Source organism: Carcharhinus amblyrhynchos, chromosome 1 (assembly GCF_965287045.1).
Source record: "Carcharhinus amblyrhynchos chromosome 1, sCarAmb.v2.hapA, whole genome shotgun sequence".
Classification (NCBI taxonomy): Eukaryota; Metazoa; Chordata; class Chondrichthyes; order Carcharhiniformes; family Carcharhinidae; genus Carcharhinus; species Carcharhinus amblyrhynchos.
The window spans coordinates 162,994,739-163,014,555 of NC_137324.1; the positions used below are offsets into that span (position 1 = coordinate 162,994,739).

General features: G+C 41.8%; 1 long non-coding RNA gene across 1 annotated transcript; it reads left to right on the forward strand.

Annotated features, from left to right (window-relative positions):
* The first annotated feature begins 1,740 nt into the window (after nucleotides 1-1,740).
* On the forward strand, nucleotides 1,741-14,077 carry LOC145350669 (uncharacterized). The gene is made up of 3 exons (XR_013888244.1): nucleotides 1,741-1,997; nucleotides 7,660-7,872; nucleotides 12,277-14,077. It is a non-coding gene; the product is annotated as an uncharacterized LOC145350669 (long non-coding RNA).
* The last annotated feature ends 5,740 nt before the right edge of the window (nucleotides 14,078-19,817 follow it).

Genomic DNA, 19,817 nt, shown 5'->3' on the forward strand with positions numbered 1-19,817 from the left:
GCTGTCTGAAACTGCAGTACAAAATCAGCGCAGCCTCTTCCAGGGTCAGACACTAACTCACCTCCCACTCTCTTACAGGACAAACTGGTGAACAGAAAGAGATGAGAGCACCAGAACTGGAGAAGGTCCAGAAGAGCATTTGCTCCAGTGGTGCCAATAACAATATCTTGCACTGACATACCATAATTTAATAAAAGATCCCAAGGAACTTCACAGAACAATACGTGACAAAACACATCGACATACCAGTGAGATTTCATTTCGAGGAAATGACAGAGGCAGGTAAAATTCTCGTCTTGGCTGTCCTGGTTAAATTGTTGAACCTTCTGCTATATGAATCATTCTGTGCCACAGGGAAGACATTGGAAGGTCAAATGCAGAAGGGTATTTTGCTATTTCTGTGACCTTTTCTTTTCCCTCAAACAGTGACAAATACAGACGGAGTATCAGCCTGATATCCCATTGTGCTGCTGCAGGGAATCTATGATATTCTGACACTTGGCTCAGCCCCCTTTGCAAGGTCCATGCACTGACTTTCTGTGACCCCTCAAAAGAAAGGGTACAACACCCCCCCCCCCCCACCCCACCCCAGAAGACACACTTGGTAATCGCCATTACCTTTCCAAGCACCAGTACAGAAAATCTAAACAGTAAGTTTGAGGTGATTGGCAGAGCATTGTGAAGAATAGTAAGCGCTGTTCATAGGATCAAAGAATCTATAGTGCGGAAGGAAGCCATTAGGCCCATTCAGCCTGCACCGACAACAACCCCACCCAGGTCCCATCCCCATAATCCCACATATTTACCTTCCTAATCCCCCTGACACTAAGGGGCAATTTATCATGGCCAATCAACCTAACCCACATCTTTGGAGTGTGGGAGGAGCCCAGAGCACCTGGAGGAAACCCACGCAGACACAGAGAGAACATGCAAACTCCACACAGACAGTTACCCGAGGTCCTGGCGCTGTGAGACAGCAGTGCTAGCCACTGTGCCACCTGCACAGTTAGAGAGGACAACCAGAGAGCAAGCTCGGGTCTGAGCTCTGCCCAAAAGTATTTATTGGTGTCACAAGTAGGCTTACATTAACGCTGCAATGAAGTTACTGTGAAAATCTCCTAGTTGCCACACTCCGGCACCTCTCTGGGTACACTGAGGGGGAATTTAGCATGGCCAATGCACCTAACCAGTATGTTTCTCCGCTTGTCAAGATTCCGTCTGAAGGGTGTAGACGTACTTACGACCAGTCAAGCCCGCTGACTACATTGGCAGGAGACTAATGGTTGTCTGGACTCTGCCAAGCTTATTTGGTGATCTGGGCAGTAAATATCCGACAGATAACCTTCTGTAACTGAAGGAACTCTGTGTGTTCCTTTGCATAAGTGGCATTTTCAGCAGCAAAGCATCATCATATTCTACACGACATTTGACCATCACTATTTCAAACACATCCTAAATTCCCTATTTATCCAGCTCTTCTGACAAGGAGGATAATCAAGACAGCACAGTGCTTCTCCAACTGTGTACATTCTATATATCTACTAGTCAGTGGGAGGGAAATATTCTTTTAATCTCATTCTAGATCATTTGTTTAGTACTTACAATCAAAGTTCAAATTAAATAACCTGCTTACAAGTCCCATTAATCGTTTTATCGTGCCTGAGTTATGGCCTCTCTTGAATCATTTCTCCTGCAGTGAAAACTAATTTAAGGGTCTTTTTTTATAATTTACAGATTTGAATAATCAAATCACCCTTGCTGTTCTTCCGAGTGCTCATCCAAGTTAAAGTGCCCAGTACCCTGAACATGGTATTATCAGTGGGTGAGAAATTGGCTGGAATTTTACCACCGTGCCCACCACGGGAAGCGGAACGGGCGAGGGACGGAACATGGAAAGGTCCATTGACCTCAGGCGGGCTTGTATGGTTTCGGGATAAGCGAGGCCAGAAAATCCTGCCCAAGGTTAAAATACTCTAACACATTCAAGGCTTACCACGGTATGTGATTATTATACACAAAAGCACCACTTAATTGAAAACTGTCAGTAAATTACCATGTAAATCCAAATTATTTCTCCTCTTTCTTAATGGAACTCCCTGCCAAGATACACTTGCTGTTGTAAATCCCTGACATCGTCCATTTCTGCAATTAACAGTCATTTTTAAATTTTATTTTAAATGCTCACTTTATCTAAGGTCAAATGAACTTGCATTTATACAGTAACTCTCATGATCTTGGGATCGCCCACGCACGTCTCAAGCAATGAAATACTTTTTGATGTGTTGTCATTTTTATAATGCAATGTTGTCATTTGTTAGGATTGCTTTCAATTCCCCACAGTTGTCCACCAACTATGGTCATTGACAAACATCATACCATGTACCCTCCTAATATTGTTTATAAACAGTAGAGCCAAAAATCCACACTCCTCTGATGGATTGGTGCCTAAACATAAGACCATAACCACTCGGCCCATCGAGTCTGCTCCACCATTCAATCACGGCTGATATTTTTCTCACTCCCATTCTCCTGCCTTTTCCCCATAACCCCAATCCCCTTATTAATCAAGAATCTATGTATCTCTGTCTTAAAGACACCCAGTGACTTGGCCCCCCCAGCTTTCCGCAGCAAAGAGTTTCTCAGATTCACCATTCTCTGGCTGAAGAAATTCCTCTACATCTCTGTTTTAAAGGATCATCCCTTAAGCCTGAGGTTGTGCCTTCTAATTCTTGTTCTTCTACTAGTAGAAACATCCTCTCCATGCCCACCCACTCTACCCAGGCCTCACAGTATCCTGTAAGTTTCAATAAAATCCCCCCTCATCCTTCTAAACTCCAACGAGTATAGACTCAGAGTCCTCAACCGTTCCACATACGACAAGCTTTTCATTCCAGGGATCATTCTTGTGAACCTCCTCTGGACCCTTTCCAATTCCAGCACATCCTTCCTTAGATATGGGGCCCAAAGCTGCTCACAATACACCAAATAGGGTCCGACTAGAGCCTTATACAGCCTCAGAAGTACATCACCTGCCCTTTTGACATGAATGCCAACATTGCATTTGCCATTCTAACTGCTGACTGAACCTACACGTTAACCTTAAGAGAATCCTGAACAAGGTCTCCCAAGTTCCTTTGTGTTTTTGTTTTACTAAGCATTTTCCCATTTAGAAAATAGTCTAAGTCTCCATTCCTCCTTCCAAATTGCATAACCTTACAGATTTCCACATTGTATTCCATCTGCCACTTCTTTGCCTACTCTTCTAACCTGTCCAAGTCCTTCTGCAGCCTCCCTGCTTCCTGTACTACCTGTCCCTCTACATTTCTTTGTATCATTTGCAAACTTCACAACAATGCCTTCAGTTCCCTTCTCCAAATTGTTAATACATATTGTGAAAAGTTCTGGTCCTAGAACTGACCCCTGAGCCACACAACTAGTCAACAGCTGCCATCCTGAAAAAGACCCTTTTATCCCCACTCTCTGCCTTCTGCCAGTCAGCCAATCCTCTATCCATGCCAGGATCTTACCCTTAACACCACGGGCTATTTAACAGTCTCCTATGCGGCATCTTGTCAAAGGCTTTCTGGAAATCTAAATAAATCACGTCCACTGGTTCTCCTTTATCTAACTTTCTTGTTACCTCCTCAAAGAACTGTAACAGATTTGTCAGACATGATCTCCCCTTGACAAAGCTGTGACTCTGTCCTATTTTATCATGTACTTCTAAGTACTCTGCGATCTCATCTTTAATAATGGACTCTAAAATCTTGTCAGTGACCGAAGTCTGATTAACCGGCCTATAATTTCCCGTCTGCTGCCTCCCTCCCTTTTGTAAACAGCGGTGTTACATTAGCTACTTTCCAGTCCTCTGGTACCCTCTCTGCCCGCAGAGATTCCTGAAAGATCACTGCTAATGCCTCTACACTTTCCTCACTTATTTCTTTTAGAGCCCTGGGGTGTAGTCCATCCAGTCCAGGTGATTTATCCGCCTTCAGAACAATGAGGCAAAGAGGGACATATTTCTATAGGATGGAAGCAGAGAGGGCTCTGGAACCAGCAATTTCAGCTTCTTCAGGCCTGAGATGCATCCTAATGGTGTAGGCATATTATTTATATTAAGTGATTGTTTTCTAACCTTGACAGGGTAGGTTTTGGAAATCACTTAATGGATGCATCCCAATTTTTGTTTTATTCATTCATGGGATGTGAGCGCAGTGGCTGGGTCAGCATTTACTGCCCATCTTTAACTGAATGGCTTGCTTCACCATTTCAGAGGGCACTTTAGAGTCAACCGCATTGCTGTGGATCTAGGGTCACATGTAGGCCAGACCAGGTATGGGCGGCAGATTTCCTTCCCTAAAGGACATTTTGTGAACCAGATGGGTTTTTAATTACAATTAACGATGGCTTATAACCATCATTAGACCTTTATTAATTAAATTTGAATTTCACTACCTCTCATGGTGAGACTCGAACCCAGGTCCCAGGGCATTACCCAGGGTCTCTGGTGAAATGACTATACCACAATGCCACCACTTTCCACTAAATGTCAGAATGCCATGGCTGTTGATTTTTGATCCCAAGGCAAATGGACAGAAGACTCGTTAACTCTGTACAGAAGTTGCTGTACCCTCTCAAGAAGTTTATAAGGTATAATTGTAGTCTTTGGTGTTAGAACAAAGAACAAAAAAAGTATAGTACCGGAACAGGCCCTTCGGCCCTCCAAGCCTGTGTTGATCATGGTGTCCTAACCAAACTAAATAAAGACCTTCTGTCCTTACTCGGTCCATATCCCTCTATTCCCTCCCTATTCACGTACCCATCCAGTGTTGTACTGTACTCAGCTCTGTCACTTTTGTCTATCCTACCTTCTCTGCTGTGTGTAAATATTTCCATTGTTAATGACAAAGCTTCTCCGGAACAATGAGAAACCATCACATGACCAATTATCTGAATGTCTCATTCCTCACCCCTAGATGGTGGTGTTGTTTAGTGACATTGCAGTTACTCGGTAGCATTGGAGCAGAATCCTCTGCAAATCAAATTCTTGATTTCTTTCCAAGTCTTTGTATAATGTATTTTCTTGCCAGTGATCTGCGTCTGTCGGATATATTAGATATATATGATTGTGTCACAAATAAACAAATAGCAGGTTAGACAATATAAATCTGTCACTGTGAGCTTTTGGAACTGTCGCAGAATAATCACGAGATGAAAAATATCTTCAATTAAAAGACATGATTTATAATTTAAAAGGGAAGAAAGTAAATCATTGTGGCCCAGTGTATTCATGACCAGAAAATCAGAGCACAGATATATGCATGACTCATTGGATTAGATTCTGTTATCCTTGAAAGAGGGCACAATTGTGGTGATGTGCTGCATTCTTCATCACTAACAGCTCGCTCTGTGCCATTATGAAGTTGAAAGGCTAGTATTTATAGAGCACCAGAGCCACTGTCACTACATAATAATTACACTTAAAATCACAGGGAGCAGGCACCACATCATGTCGGGGCTTCAAAGTTACACCGATGAAACGACAGGGTTTGCACTACTCAATGGCATTGCCAGTAAAAAGTAAAGTTGACGTTTATTTATTAGTCACAAGTAGGTTTACATTAACATTGCAATGAAGTTACTGTGAAATTCCCCAATCGCCACACTCTGAAGCCAGTTCAGGTGGGAGAATTTAGCGTCTAACCTGCACATCTTTGGACTGAGGAAAGAAACCGGAGCACCCGGAGGAAACCCACGCAGACACGGGAAGAACGTGCAAACTCCACAGAGGCTCCACTCAAACCAGGAATCGAACCCACATCCCTGACGCTGTGAGGCAGCCACCGTGCTGCCCTATTAGCCATTTCATTATGTGAACAGGGACGTGAGATTGTACCAATACATTTGCAAATACATCCTGTAAAATCTCGTCACATTCAACTACTCTAAATGGTCACTGATTTTATCCAGTTGGTATTTGAGCCAAACAGAAATGGAAGGCCCTCACTTCCATTTCATCCTGGCCTAAGGTATAGATGAAATAATTGGCTTCAGTGCCCCTAGATTCTGTAAATTGAACAGTAATGCGATCCAGTAAACCTTTTTCTAGACTCCCTCTACATCCTAATTTCACCTTTTTAACAATTTATTCATGGGACATGGGCATCGCTGGCTGGCCCATCATTTATTGCCCATCTCTAATTGCCCTTGGAGGGCAGTTAAGAGTCAACCACATTACTGCAGCTCTGGAGTCACATATAGGCCAGACCAGGCAAGGACGGCCGATTTCCTTCCCTAAAGGACATTAGTGAACCAGATGGGTTTTTCCGACAACCAACAATGGTTTCATGGTCATCAGTAGATCCTTAATTCTAGATACAAGTATTGAATTCAAATTCCACCATCTGCCACGGCAGGATTTGAACCCGGGTCCCCAGAACATTAGCTGAGTTTCTGGATTAATAGCCTAGCGATAATATCATTGGGCCTTCACCTCTGCCTTAGCCATTTACATCTCTCGTTTCTATACTCATCCCGTTGTCACTTTCTCATACTATAATGTCACTACTTTCTGTTCTCATCATGTAGCTTATCTTTTGGTCTTTTCATCCAAACTGTCCCCCTTTCTAGGCTCTGAATTTGCTTAAAAGCTGCTCACTGTTGCATCAAATCACTGGTCTGAAATGATAGTTCTATCTCTCTTTCCATAGATGCTGCCAGACCTATCTGAGTGTTTCTAGCATTTTTTGCCCTTATGCCATCTGTAGCATCTTCCAATTCTGATAAGAGGCCATTGACCTGAAACTGTGGGTGGGGTTTTCTGGCCACACTCGCCCCAAGACCAGAAAATCCTCTCAAGGTCAATAGACCTTTGCAAGGTCCGTGACCCGCCTGCTACGATTCCCATGGTGGGCAGAATGGAAACGTTTCACCCTGTTTTTTCCTCCATAGCTGGTGTCCTGACCTACTAAGCATATTCAGCATTTTCTGCTTCTATTTCCTACTTCCTACTTTAATTCTGGGGATATGGACAACAAGATTGGCATCAAATACCATTTCCCTACAGTCAAATATTCTACTGACAATGACTAATGGCCACATGAGTGAGATGAAATGTTGCCTGTAGTACAACACCCCAGCAAGTAATCAATGATGTAAAGAATAAGGGGACAGGGGAGAATAACTGAGAATACTGTTTTAACATCTGCCCCATAAATGATTCATAAAATTGAAACCACGGTGTGTTTAATTTGCTACTATATTTATTGAAACAATATACCTTCAAAAACCAGACACAGCTGATTATTTATGTAACATGTTATGAAGATGTTTTTTAAAAATACGATTTCTAATTTACTGAAAAACGATAACTGGAACCCTTTAGAGACAGTGACAAAACAGCGCAGACAGTAACAATGCACGCAATTTCACACGCCACCACATGGCATGAGAAAAACAAACACTCAACCCCCAGAGAGTAGAAAAGACAACATCCCCTGCTGACTTCTCACCATCCTGAAACTGTTCAAATGTTTCTGAAATGAGACATTAAAATGCAATTACCTGTTCTGAAACAATAACTGCAGCAAACATGAACTAATAGAACTCCTCTGGAATGTACCACCAGCAAAGTACTTTTATGGGTGCTTTTTCCAACAGGCGAGAAAGAGAAAAGAAAAGATAATGCTGTCCTGAACACTAGCTTCCGAAACTGTCTGCCCTCTCTGCTTCTCTCTCTCTCAAGTATGGTGACCAGCTTTGCAAAGTAACCATCGTGAGAAAAAAACTTATTATGAACCAAGACTTTTTGGGATTAAAACATAGAAATCTGCTCCAGGCCACCACACCCAGGAAAACAACAGAGCAAAACAGGTGAAAGGTGGAATCGCGATGTCAAGACAAGCTAAGAAAAAGCTCCTTTTGCTTTGCCACTGGTACAGTAATGTACGTGTATGTGCGCCAAGAGAAATGTGTGTGACTGATGAATGTGGTTGAGGTTTACCTAGTTTATTTTCAAAGCAGGAAATATTTTCACGAAACTTATCTTGTTCTTTATTTACCCTAAGAAAACCTGTTTGATTACAACCTATAGGCGTAAATAGTGGGACTCTTACAGAATTGGCAAAGCAAATCCTCTCTAATTTATTACCAAAAAAAGCCCCTACAGTCAGATCTGGAGTGGTAGAAGAGGCGAGTTATTTCACCTCTCCGTATGTGGTCATAACAAAACTAAAACAGGACTTACTGGAAATACTCAGTAGGCCAGATTTTACAGCCTTGCTCGAGTGAGACCAGAATTTCCTGCTAAATTTCATGCTAAATTCTCCCTCAGTGCACCCGAACAGGCACCGCAGTGTTGCAACTAGGTGATTTTCACAGTAACTTCATTGCAGTGTTAATGTAAGCCTACTTGTGACAATAATAAATAAGTGAACAAATTACTGTGTCCAAGAGAGGGACCTTAACCTCAAGGGTATTGTTATCATTTATTTGACAAGGTTCTGACAGAGATTAGCAAATAAGACCACATGCCATTGAAGGCTGTTACCACAATTTCACCCATGTTTACTCAGATAATATCAGACTTCCTAAATGTGGCCATGAATGGTGGAGAAATAACATTTGACAGTTTATTAAAAGTTGCAAATTCATTTGGTGTACACAACCCTCACCACAGATGAAACTTCTGATGGATTTGTGGTTTAACCCTTCTATGTCAGTGATTCTAATGTTCCTGCAGAGCTTTGTTGTAAGTCTGCAGCATTTCCGTTCCAGCAGTGCTATTTTCAGAATGATTTTCATCCACAGCTCACAGATGGATCAAAAATGTTGAAGTTCATCCTATCCACCCTAACATGTTTTGTTTTGTCATGTCCAGTCAAAGTCCAATTCAGTCTCAACCAGTGAGTCATTCCCGATCCAAACTGACAAGATAGGCAAGCGTCTTCCTGATCTGCATGCTCCAAGTTGATTGGAGCAGGCACTGCACCTCTTCCAGTGCTTGATCTCATTTGTATCTTAGCCAAAAGGCCTGGATGCCGTTTTTAAAAACTGCTTCAAATGAAGCCTCAGTGTAACCTCATTGACTTCCATCAAGAGCAGGATGCTAATACTACACTTGATCTTAGCCAAAAGGCCAAGAAACGATTGGTGCTTACGTGATTTATGTCCTCTTTTGGACTGAATGTACTAATCTCCTCCCCATTATTATTGGAACTGGTCTTTTTTATGTCATTGAGACCAGAGACTGAATTTTCCATGCTCCATTTCATAAATGATTGAACAGCTGGGAAACATTACAAATGATCGATGATTGCACTTGAGATAGTTTGTGAGTTTATCACCTTATTAGTGTTAAATCCCATTGATTGCCCAGAGGGATCTAAGTCCCTGTCACCATTTTATTCAAAATGGAGTGAGTTAGCAACAATCATTACTCACTCTCAATTTTCTGTATTAATTCTGGATTACCTTGCAGCAAAGCCAGCATGTCAGGGGCACTGCCATATCCCTGACCACCCAAAGGCTACACCTGCCTCTGCACCCCCGGCATAGTCATCATGACTGATTTCAGCTTTTGGAAACAATCACAATTCCCATGGGGTTGGGGGACAGTGGGGAGCATATGGCGAACCAGGAAGCAACAGTATAAAGCCACTTTTGAATACTTAAATCTCACAACGCCAGGTTAAAGTCCAGCGGGTTTATTTGGTATCAGAAGCTTTTGGAGTGTTATTACTTCATCAGGTGAATCACCTGTCACACTCATCTGATGAAGGAGCAGCGCTCCGAAAGCTTGTGATACCAAATAAATCTGTTGGACTTTAGCCTGGTGTTGTGAGACTTCTTACTGTGCCCACCCCAGTCCAACGCCGGCATCTCTGCATCATGGATATTTAAACATATGTTAATCCATGGTAACCAGGCTCATGCCATGCTGGGTGTGAACCTAATGATGTCACTGGTGGGGAGGATGGAGAAGATCTCATTCCGAGATCTCCCCGGTGCAAATCCTGTTATCGCGCTCTCGCAAGAGCTTCCGGCCATAATGGGATTTGGATACACCACAAAAAGGGGCTGGAAAATAGCCTCAGTGTTTATTCACACTCACCTCACAATGTAAAGGCAATGAGAAACACTCATTCCCTCATGCACGTAGACAAATATCAAAGGATTCTAAAAATGGAAGCATTCAGCGAGACTATTAACAGAACACTAGAAGTAAATCATGTTCAGATTGAATTTTTTTGAGGAGTACATGCTGCAGGCCTGGATAGATATTCTTTCATGGTTCCTTGGCAATGAATAGAAGTTGGAAGTCTCTAGATTCTAATAGGTGAACCCCTTCCCCTGCCCCTTGCACTGCCTGAGTTGACTAATAGTTAGGCAGGGTTCTCCTGACTAGAGGAATGGGTCCTTGTGTTCTGTTCATTTTCAGACTGACTGGGTTTCTGCCTGGTGTTTGGAGTGAAAGATTTGTTACCTGAAGACGGTTTCAATCACGTGATCAATTACTCCATTGTCTACCCATTGGAAAGCGAAAGATATTGTGACACAAGTGGAGAAATAGATGGGCTACTCACACCTACTCATGATTCACTGGTTTCTACAGCTCTCATCTGAAGTATTGATCCCAAGTCCATTAATTTCGAGTTTAGGAGAAGTCACTGAACAATAGAGGATTTAAATTCTACAGATGTTTTCATCTTGGCATATCCATTCAAAGGGGACACTCCACCCATGGTTATTCAACCTGGAATCTTTTAGAAAAATGTTTGGCAGAAGTGAATTAGAAATTTCAACAGTCACCTGGGTGGGCATCCACCTTCCAAATTACAGAATCATAGAATCCTTACAGTGCAGAAGGAGGCCATTGGGCCCATCAAGTCTGCACTGACCACAATCCCATCTAGACCCTATTCCCATAACCCCACACAAATTTACCCTGCTAAACTCTCCGACACTAGAATCAATTTAGCCAATCTACCTAACCTGCACATTTTTGGAATGTGGGAGGAAACCAGAGGACCCAGAGGAAACCCACACAGACATGGGGAGAATGAGCCTTTTGATGTCCATTTTTAAAAGGAAAGTCCGTTCCAGAAGAGTATGTACTGAATGGACTGCATGTTTGAAGTTATGAATATGACATACATTTACTGGGCATGGCAAACGGGTCAAAACCACAGCTCACTCGTGCCAAGGTAGCTTTCTGGCATTTCTGAAGAACAGTCACATATATGGTTGTGGCTGGTAGCTCTATGGTGAAAGGAAATTGTTCCAATTGAATAGTTTTCAAAAGAGACTGAATGCTTCAGAGTCACTGCAAAGCCTTTAGCACTACCCTGGGAGGATGGGGTGAGATATATAATGTAATTTTATGACTTCCACCTTTGATTTCCGTCTACAGAAAAGTAAATTTTAACTCCCTTATTAGCACTGCTGTCTCACAGCGCTAGGGACGCGGGCTCGATTCCTGGCTTGGGTCACTGTTTGTGAGGATACGTTCTCCCCGTGTCTGTGTGGGTTTCCTCCAGGTGCTCTGGTTTCCTCCCACAGACCGAAGTATGTGCTGGTTAAGTTCATTGACCGAGCAGGCGCCGGAGTGTGGCAACTAGGGGAATTTCACAGTAACTTCATCGCAGCATTAATGTAAGCCTTATTTGTGACTAATAAATTAGAAAAAGCCTGGGGAGTTTATATGAATTGCTGAGCAGTAAAAATCCTACCGTAAAGCAAAATACTTTAGAATCCGAAATCGAAACAAAAATTGCTAGAAATACTCTGCATGTCTGGCAGGACTGGGGAGAGCGAAACAGAGTTAATATTTCATCTTGTGACATCAAGACTAAAATTCTAATTTTGCAAGTGGACAGCCCCTTTTTTACATATCAGTCTTTAATATGGACAGTCTTAAATTCATCCACATTAAAAGTCATCATTCCTAAATCCACTGAGTCATTGTTCATGTTCCTTTGAATTCCACCAGCCCTTCTATTTCCTTCACCTGCTTATTTGGTATTGTATCACCATATCACAAAAATTCTCTCTTCCATTAGGTTAATGGACTGTATAGAAAACACAGGGGCCTAAAATAGACACTAATCACAGAGGGCACCAAAGCTATTCCTGCTTAATGTTTTTTGAGTCATTGCCAATTTTGTAGCTGGCTTGACTACCTACCTCACTGATAGCTTCTTAAACATTAAAAGGGAAAACATGCACGCTGTATTTTTATTCCACCCTAGCTGAAATTTTTATTTCTCTCATTTACAGATAGTATCCAGCATGCATTGTATTGGTTGCATCACACTTCCCATGCCAAATCTTGGACATTATCTACATTTCTTCCAACTGAATTGCCTCAAATTTCAAAGTTACTGAACAACAAAAAAAGGAGAGAGGATCCAAATCCATGAAAAGGCTTAAAAAGCTACCAATGAGGAACAGGGGTTTATATATGAATGCAGAGAGCAAAGCATCGGCAAAATCTACCAATAAAACTAAGAAAGACGAGGCAGTAAAATCTATCCAGTCAGTGTGGACTTGATGGACTGAATGGCCTCCTTCTGCATTGCAGAGAATCTATGGTATCCAAAATATTTTAAGAAAATCCTCACTGTGGCTACAAATGCTTTGGTACAGGTTTACACTGGAGATCAGGTTTGCATAATAAAGATATATATTAAATGAAGGAAAGGACTAAACACATCAGAATGTTCTATGTTTGAGATGTTACTGTCATAATGTTTGATTGGAATCTTGTGATACCTGAGGTTTGCTTTCAAAGGAGCTATCACACTGTCAGCTGAAGGCAACCCTAAGGCGGAAGAATATTGTTCCAATGTGATGAATGTGACCACGTGCAAGCTGTTTATAGGGAAAGCTCTCAGCCTGCTGAGTTTAATGAACACAGTCATGATAGCTGATCTCTGCCCCCTCTACCCTTGAACTCACAAACTGCTGGGTAAACCATCAAGTACAAGTTCTACCCACTGTGACAGACTTGAGTCATCCTGTTCTTTTATGTTCAAGTTTATCCAACAGCATCAGATATAAAGCACATGAGAGATAGGAGACGCCAAAGTGGTGCAATCAAAATAGTCAATGATGGTTTGATACTATTCACCATGTTGGGATTACAAAATCCATGTGTCTTCATGTCCCTGATAATTTTGTTACGTCTCATTTGTTTGAAAGACTACAACTTAGAACTGTGAGTCATAACGGCTGAAGGCAGATCCCTGGGCCTTAGAAAGTGTAATCTGCATTATTGACAAAAAAAGAACAAAATAAATGGAAAACGATTTAGCACCAACAGCTGAACAATAAGGTAATGGGAGTAATTATCAGCTCGTCATTTTCAATATAACAGTATTATGAGTCAATTTAAAAAGAGCTAATAAACATTGGTATGGCCACTGCACTGGAGCACACGTCTGATCTGATCAGACAGTACAATTCTACTCATGTGGCTACAAAACAAAATACATCTGTCTGTACCTGTAAAGACTTGATTACCTATAAGGACTTGCATTCCAACTATTATCTTGCAATTGGGTCTGTGTCTATATATGCCATGTTTGTGAACCCACCTCTCCACTCAGCTGATGAAGCAGCAACGCTCCGAAAGCATATAATTCCAAATAAACCTGTTGGATTTTTAACCTGGTGTTGTGAGGCTTCTTACTGTGCCCACCCTAATCCAATGTCGGCATCACCATGTAATCTGTTAGAAAGGCAAAGGGAAAAACAAAAATAAAAGTTTTAGAGACTAAGATCTAGAGAAAAGATTGGAAAAGCTTAACTTCTGTAGTAACAGCCAAATTGGTAGTAATTTTGTCTCTGATTCACATGGTTCCAGATACAAGAGTCACTCCAGGCTTGAGCACAGAAGTCAAGGCTGACACTCTAGTGCAACTCTGAGTGAGTGCTGCATTGTTGGATGTACCTCCATTTGGATGAAATGTTGTTTGATTCCCGATTTGGGTCTCTGTCTGTTAGAGTGTGCACATTCTCCCCATGTCTGCATGGGTTTCCTTCAGGTGCTCTGGTTTCCTCCTACAGTCTGAAAGAAGTGCTGGTTAGGAGCGTTGGCCACGCTAAATTCTCCCTCAGTGTACCCGAATAGGCGCCAGAGTGTGGCGACTAGAGGAATTTGATAACTTCATTGCAGTGTTAATGTAAGCCTATTTGTGACAAGAATAAATAAACGTTAACTTTTTACTTTTAAACTGAAGCCTGCTCAGGTGGATGTAAAGAATCCTGCAGCATTATTTTGAAGAAGAGCGGGGGAGGTCTCTTGTGTTCTGGCCAATATTTATCCCTCAATCAACCTTACAAAAAAAACACTGGATGATTTCACCATTATGACCTTGCAGCCTATGGGAGCTCACTGGGTGAAGATTGGCTGCCACACTCCCCACATTGAAATAGTGACTACAATTCAACAATTAACTCAGTGGCTGGAAACCATTCCAAGATGCCTGGTGGTCACGAAAATCGCTATATAAATGCAAGTCTTTCTTTTTTTTCTTTTTAGTTTAGAAAAATATGATTAAGAATCTTATAGTGAGCTCCAAGATTTTGACCCAAAAGTGTAAAGGAGCAGCGATATAGGCAAAGGTGATCCAGGAATTTGTTCCAACTTTTAAAAAACAATAAAACAAATGATATTACTCTCGTCTTCACCCCTCATACCCCATCACCGCCCCCCCCCCACCCCGTACTCACTCACCATGCCCCATCCACGTCAACGCATGACATGTATGGCAGCACAGTGGCACAATGGTTAGCACTGCTGCCTCACAGCTCCAGGGACCTCGGTCCAGTTTCCAGCTCGGGTCACTGTCTCTGTGTGGAGTTTGCACATTTCCCCCATGTCTGTGTGGGTTTCCTCTGGGTGCTCCAGCTTCCTCCCACAGTCCAAAGATGTGCGGGTTAGATAGATTGGCCATGCTAAATTGCTCCTTAATGTCAGGGAGACAAGCTAGGGTAAATGCATGGGACAGTGAGGATGGGGCGTGGGTGAGGTTGTGGTCGGTGCAGACTGAGTGGACCGAATGGCCGCCTTCCACTCTGTAGGATTCTATGATTTCTATGTCATGGTCCCCACCCACTCTGCATGGCCCTCCATGCCAACCTATGCCTATCCACCTTTCCCATGGCAACTTTGTGTTAAGTCAGGCCAATCCTTGACCTCCCCACCAACTATCCTTTGCCCCAATTCCTTCCATACTAACATACACAATAACCAACATAGGTACATCGAAGGATGCATGTTGAGGTGAAATGAAATAAAGTTCTTAAGTGTCTATTGATGAATTCACAATTTTAAAAATATATCTCATTGGAATAACCATTTCACTACATTTGACTTCCTTCACCTACTTAATCCATTATAAAAACAAGCATTTGTATTCATTGCCCTAATTCAAAGATTTTATAAGCATTTGGACTTGCCAATCAAATTGTGAGCTACAGGTACCCCATTGTGATAATGATGTTATGAAATCAGGCAGGCACAACCAATCCTATAATGACAAGAACTGCTTTTTTTAAATGTGGTTTGCTTTCTAAGTTTAAAGACCAAGGGATTTAAATACCTTGATACTTTGACAGCTCCAATGAGTTTATTAAATGTCAACACACATTTTAGTCCAAGTTTAACTATCCCAAAGTACACTTTTGTCCAAGTTTAACTATCCCAAAGGGCACTTGGCCTCTCCCAAAGGGCACCTTACCTCTCCCAAAGCTGTCCCTGGGCCTCTCCAGGAGGGTATCCTATTTCTCCAAATAACTCCAGCAGTTTTAGAAGACGTTTTGGACATCCCAGTAGTGAAAATTGGATCTGACCGAACACATCTGCATTTCAACGTGTCACTGTCTCCCTGAACCACAGATGTGCAAACTATGCATGTTATGGTCACTGTTCTCCAAAGGAACCCACACAACAAGATTATTAACTGACCCCTTCTCACTGCACAACACCAAATTGAAGATAGTCTACCCTTTCATTGGTTCTTTAACCTACTGGTCCAAACAACTATCTTGTATGCACTTGATGAATTCCATCACAGTGTTATTGCTAATGTGGTTTGCCCAGTTTATTTGTCAATTAAAGTTCAATTGATATGACTGATTCTACGTGATAAAATGACAATGAAGTAAATAATAATGATAATAAATAAGACAATAAATAAAATAATAGTGGGCCAATTTGCTTGACTTGAACTTTTCTGTATTCCTTCTTACAGGCCAGACAATAACCTTTGCTTCCTGCCGCCTCCTCTCTTTTAATGAGCTGACCTGTTGCTTTCTGACTCCCTGTGTAATGCCCTGTTTCAAAAACCTGAACTTTTCACATCCACCTCTTTTCCTATCTCCGGTTTTCCAACACAGTGGGTGGGGGAGACATTTTTCAATCATCTAAACAAGCTACAAAAATATTAAAGCAAAAGCGAAATACTCCTGATGATGGAAATCTGAAATAAAAACTAAAACTGCAGGCCAAAGAATGTCTGTGGAGGGAGAAACAGATACATCATACAAACCAGCCTCCCATCCATTGACTCTATACTTCCTACTGCTTCAGAAAAGCAAGCAGCATAATCAAGGACCCCATGCATAGTGGACATTCTCTCTTCCACCTTCTTCAGTCAGGCAAAAGAAAGAAAAGTCCGAGAACACATACCAATTAGCTCAAGAACAGTTTCTTCCCTGCTGCCATCAGACTTTTGCATGGACTTACCTTATATTCAGTTGATCTTTCTCTATACCTTAGCTATGACTGTAACACTACATCCTGCACTCTCTCATTTCCTTTTCTACGAACGGTATGCTTTGCAGAGCACACAAGAAACAATACTTTTCACTGTATACTAATACATGTGACAATAATACATCAAATTAAATTAAATCAATATTTAATGTTAATGACCTTTCATCAGAACTTTTTCTGAGACAAAACAACCTCTCCCTAGCCTACTAACCACAATTTGTCTACATGTCCCCTTTACAAAAAACTTAAGAGACTAAATTGCTTTTAAAGTTGCTTTAAAATAAAGTCCTTTTCTAAAAGGACACAGTGGTCAGCACTGCTGCCTCTCAGCACCAGGGACCTGGTTCAATTCCATCCTTGATCGTCTGTGTGGAGTTTGCATGTTCTCCCCATGTCTCTGTGGGTTTTCTTTGGTTTGCTTCCAATCCAAAGATGTGCAAGTTAGGTGGATTGGCCATTATAAATTACCCCTCAGTGTTCCAAGATGTGTCGGTTAGGGGGATTAGCAAGGTAAATGCATGAGATTAAGAGAATTGGAGGGCGGGGGGGAGGTTGGGGTTGGGCCTGGGTAAGGTGCGCTGTAAGAAAGTTGATGCAGATTGATGGACTAAATGGCCTCCTTCCACATTGCAAGGATTCTATGATTCTAAATCTCTGTGGAAAAATACAGAAACATGACAATCTAATTGTTAATGCTTTGTTAGTCACATTATTAGGTTTTGTTAATGTAATTCCTAAGGTTAAACAAACAGGTGATGGTTGTTGTCTTTAAAAGGTATCCCCACCTCTCATTTTTGATCTTCTGTTTAACTTACTGTTTCTTGTTTTATTGAAAGAGGTTACAGACAGAGGGATAGCTGGGGCACTGGGTTGAGTGGACGGTTAGCTGTGAGGCTGAACATGTCAATGGAACTCTCTTGATCAATAAAAGCTCTGCACCTTTATTTCAACTTCATCAATTGGCTTGGATTCTATTAACACTCATTATTAAAGTTTATTTATTAGTGTCACAAGTGGGCTTACACTAACACCGCTTTGAAGTCACTATGAAAATCCCCTAGTTGCTACACTCTGGTGCCTGTTCGGGTACACTGAGGGAGAATTTAGCATGGCCAATGCCCCTAGCCAGCACATCTTTCAGACTATGGTGGGAAAACCCGGAGCACCTGGACGAAATGCACACAAACATGGGGAGAACATGAGACTTCGCACACACAGTGACCCAAGCCAGGAATTGAACCCAGGTCCCTGGCGCTGTGAGGCAGCAGTGCTAACCACTGTGCTACTGTGCATTATATTCAATTTATTGAAGGTTTTTAACAAATTGAGCAACAGGACTTCAGTTTGTACAAACACTACAAAATAAATAGACAGGACCAATCAATAATAACTTACACATACCAAGCTTCCAGAGTGTACCTATAGATCATAGTGGATAAATGCCAAGCCATCTAATTACTTCTGGCACTGAGATAGTTTGTACTTAGTATTGGTTTGGTTCGATCTGTTTAAATCAAGTAACTCGTCAAGTCAAGATGTATTATTTGTAATTCAGCATCCATTATCCTTGTTAGGATACAATGCAACTGCATCAATCAGCACCTGGGATTAGCCAGACTACATGACTTGCCATGGAATTGAAACCTCAGTTTTCTGAGGTTCCTACCCTTCAATATCGATTATGCCAATGCTCTTCCAATATGTTAATTGTCAATCTGATAAAAGTCGGATTTTATTCAGTACGGAGGAACTGGATGCCGAGAACATTTCATTAGATTTGGTCATCTAATATTGCAATTACAACTCAGTGGTTTCCAGCCACTGAGTTAACATATACAGGAGAAAACCCTTTGTAATTTATTATTGTGAGAAGTACAGCCACAGTAATAATCGCAATTCTTGGAAATTGAAGCTTTCAAAGAAAAGAGTACATTTGCATTGTGCACAGAATATCATAATATTATCCGAGACCTTGGTAGTTATCTTGTAGTTACTCCTGAAACATTTTTAATAACACATTGCTTTGACTATAGTTCCCACTGATGGCCTTTGATTTTTAGAATGATACAACTGTGTGTTGACACATTATTAGATATTGGTATTTCTATAATGGCTTTAATGTAATAAAATGTCCTAAGGTACTTTTTTTTCTATTCATTCGTGGAACATGGATGTCGCTGGCTGGGCAGCATTTATTGCCCATCCCTAGTTGCCCTTGGGAAAGTGGTGGTGAGCTGCTTTCTTGAATCACTGCAGTCCGTGTACTGTGGGTTGACTCCCTATGGTGTTAGGGAGGGAATTCCAGGATATTGTCCCAGCGACTGTGAAGAAACAGCGATATATTTTCAAGTCAAGATGGTGAGTGGCTTGTAGAGGAACATGCATGTGATGGTGTTCCCATGTACCTGCTGTCTTGGCCCTTCAAAAGGAAGTGGTTGAGAGTTTGGAAGGTGCTGAAGGATCTTTGGTGAATTGCTGCAGTGCATCTTGTAGATAGTACGCACTGCTGCTACTGAGCGTCAGCGGGGGACGATATTTGTGGATGCAGTGCTAAAAAAGTGGGCTACTTTGTCCTGGATGGTGTCAAACTTCTTTTGTGTTGCTGGAGCTACACCCATCCAGGCAATTGTGGAGTATTCCATCACACTCCTGATTTGTGCCTTGTAGATGGTGGATAGGGGAGTCAGGAGGTGAGTTACTCACTGCAGTATTCTTAGTTGTGACCTGCTCTTGTAGCCACTGTGTTTATGTGGTTGAGCTTCAGGTCAACGGTAACCCCAAGGATGTTGACAGTGGGAGAATTCAGTAATGGTAATGTTTCACCATACTTCAAAATTGAGATCAAAGAACCCTGACTTGATAGCTCGGTTTAGGTTTAGACACGTTTTCGGTTCCTGTTAGAAAGAAAAGCTCCCAAATTCCTGGGTCCTGGGAGGAGCTACAACAACATTGATGTTAGAGAGGGGTTCCAGGATTTTGATGCTGTGAAGGAGATGTGAAAAAGCTCCAAATCCAGGAAGGAGTGTGGCTTGGAGAA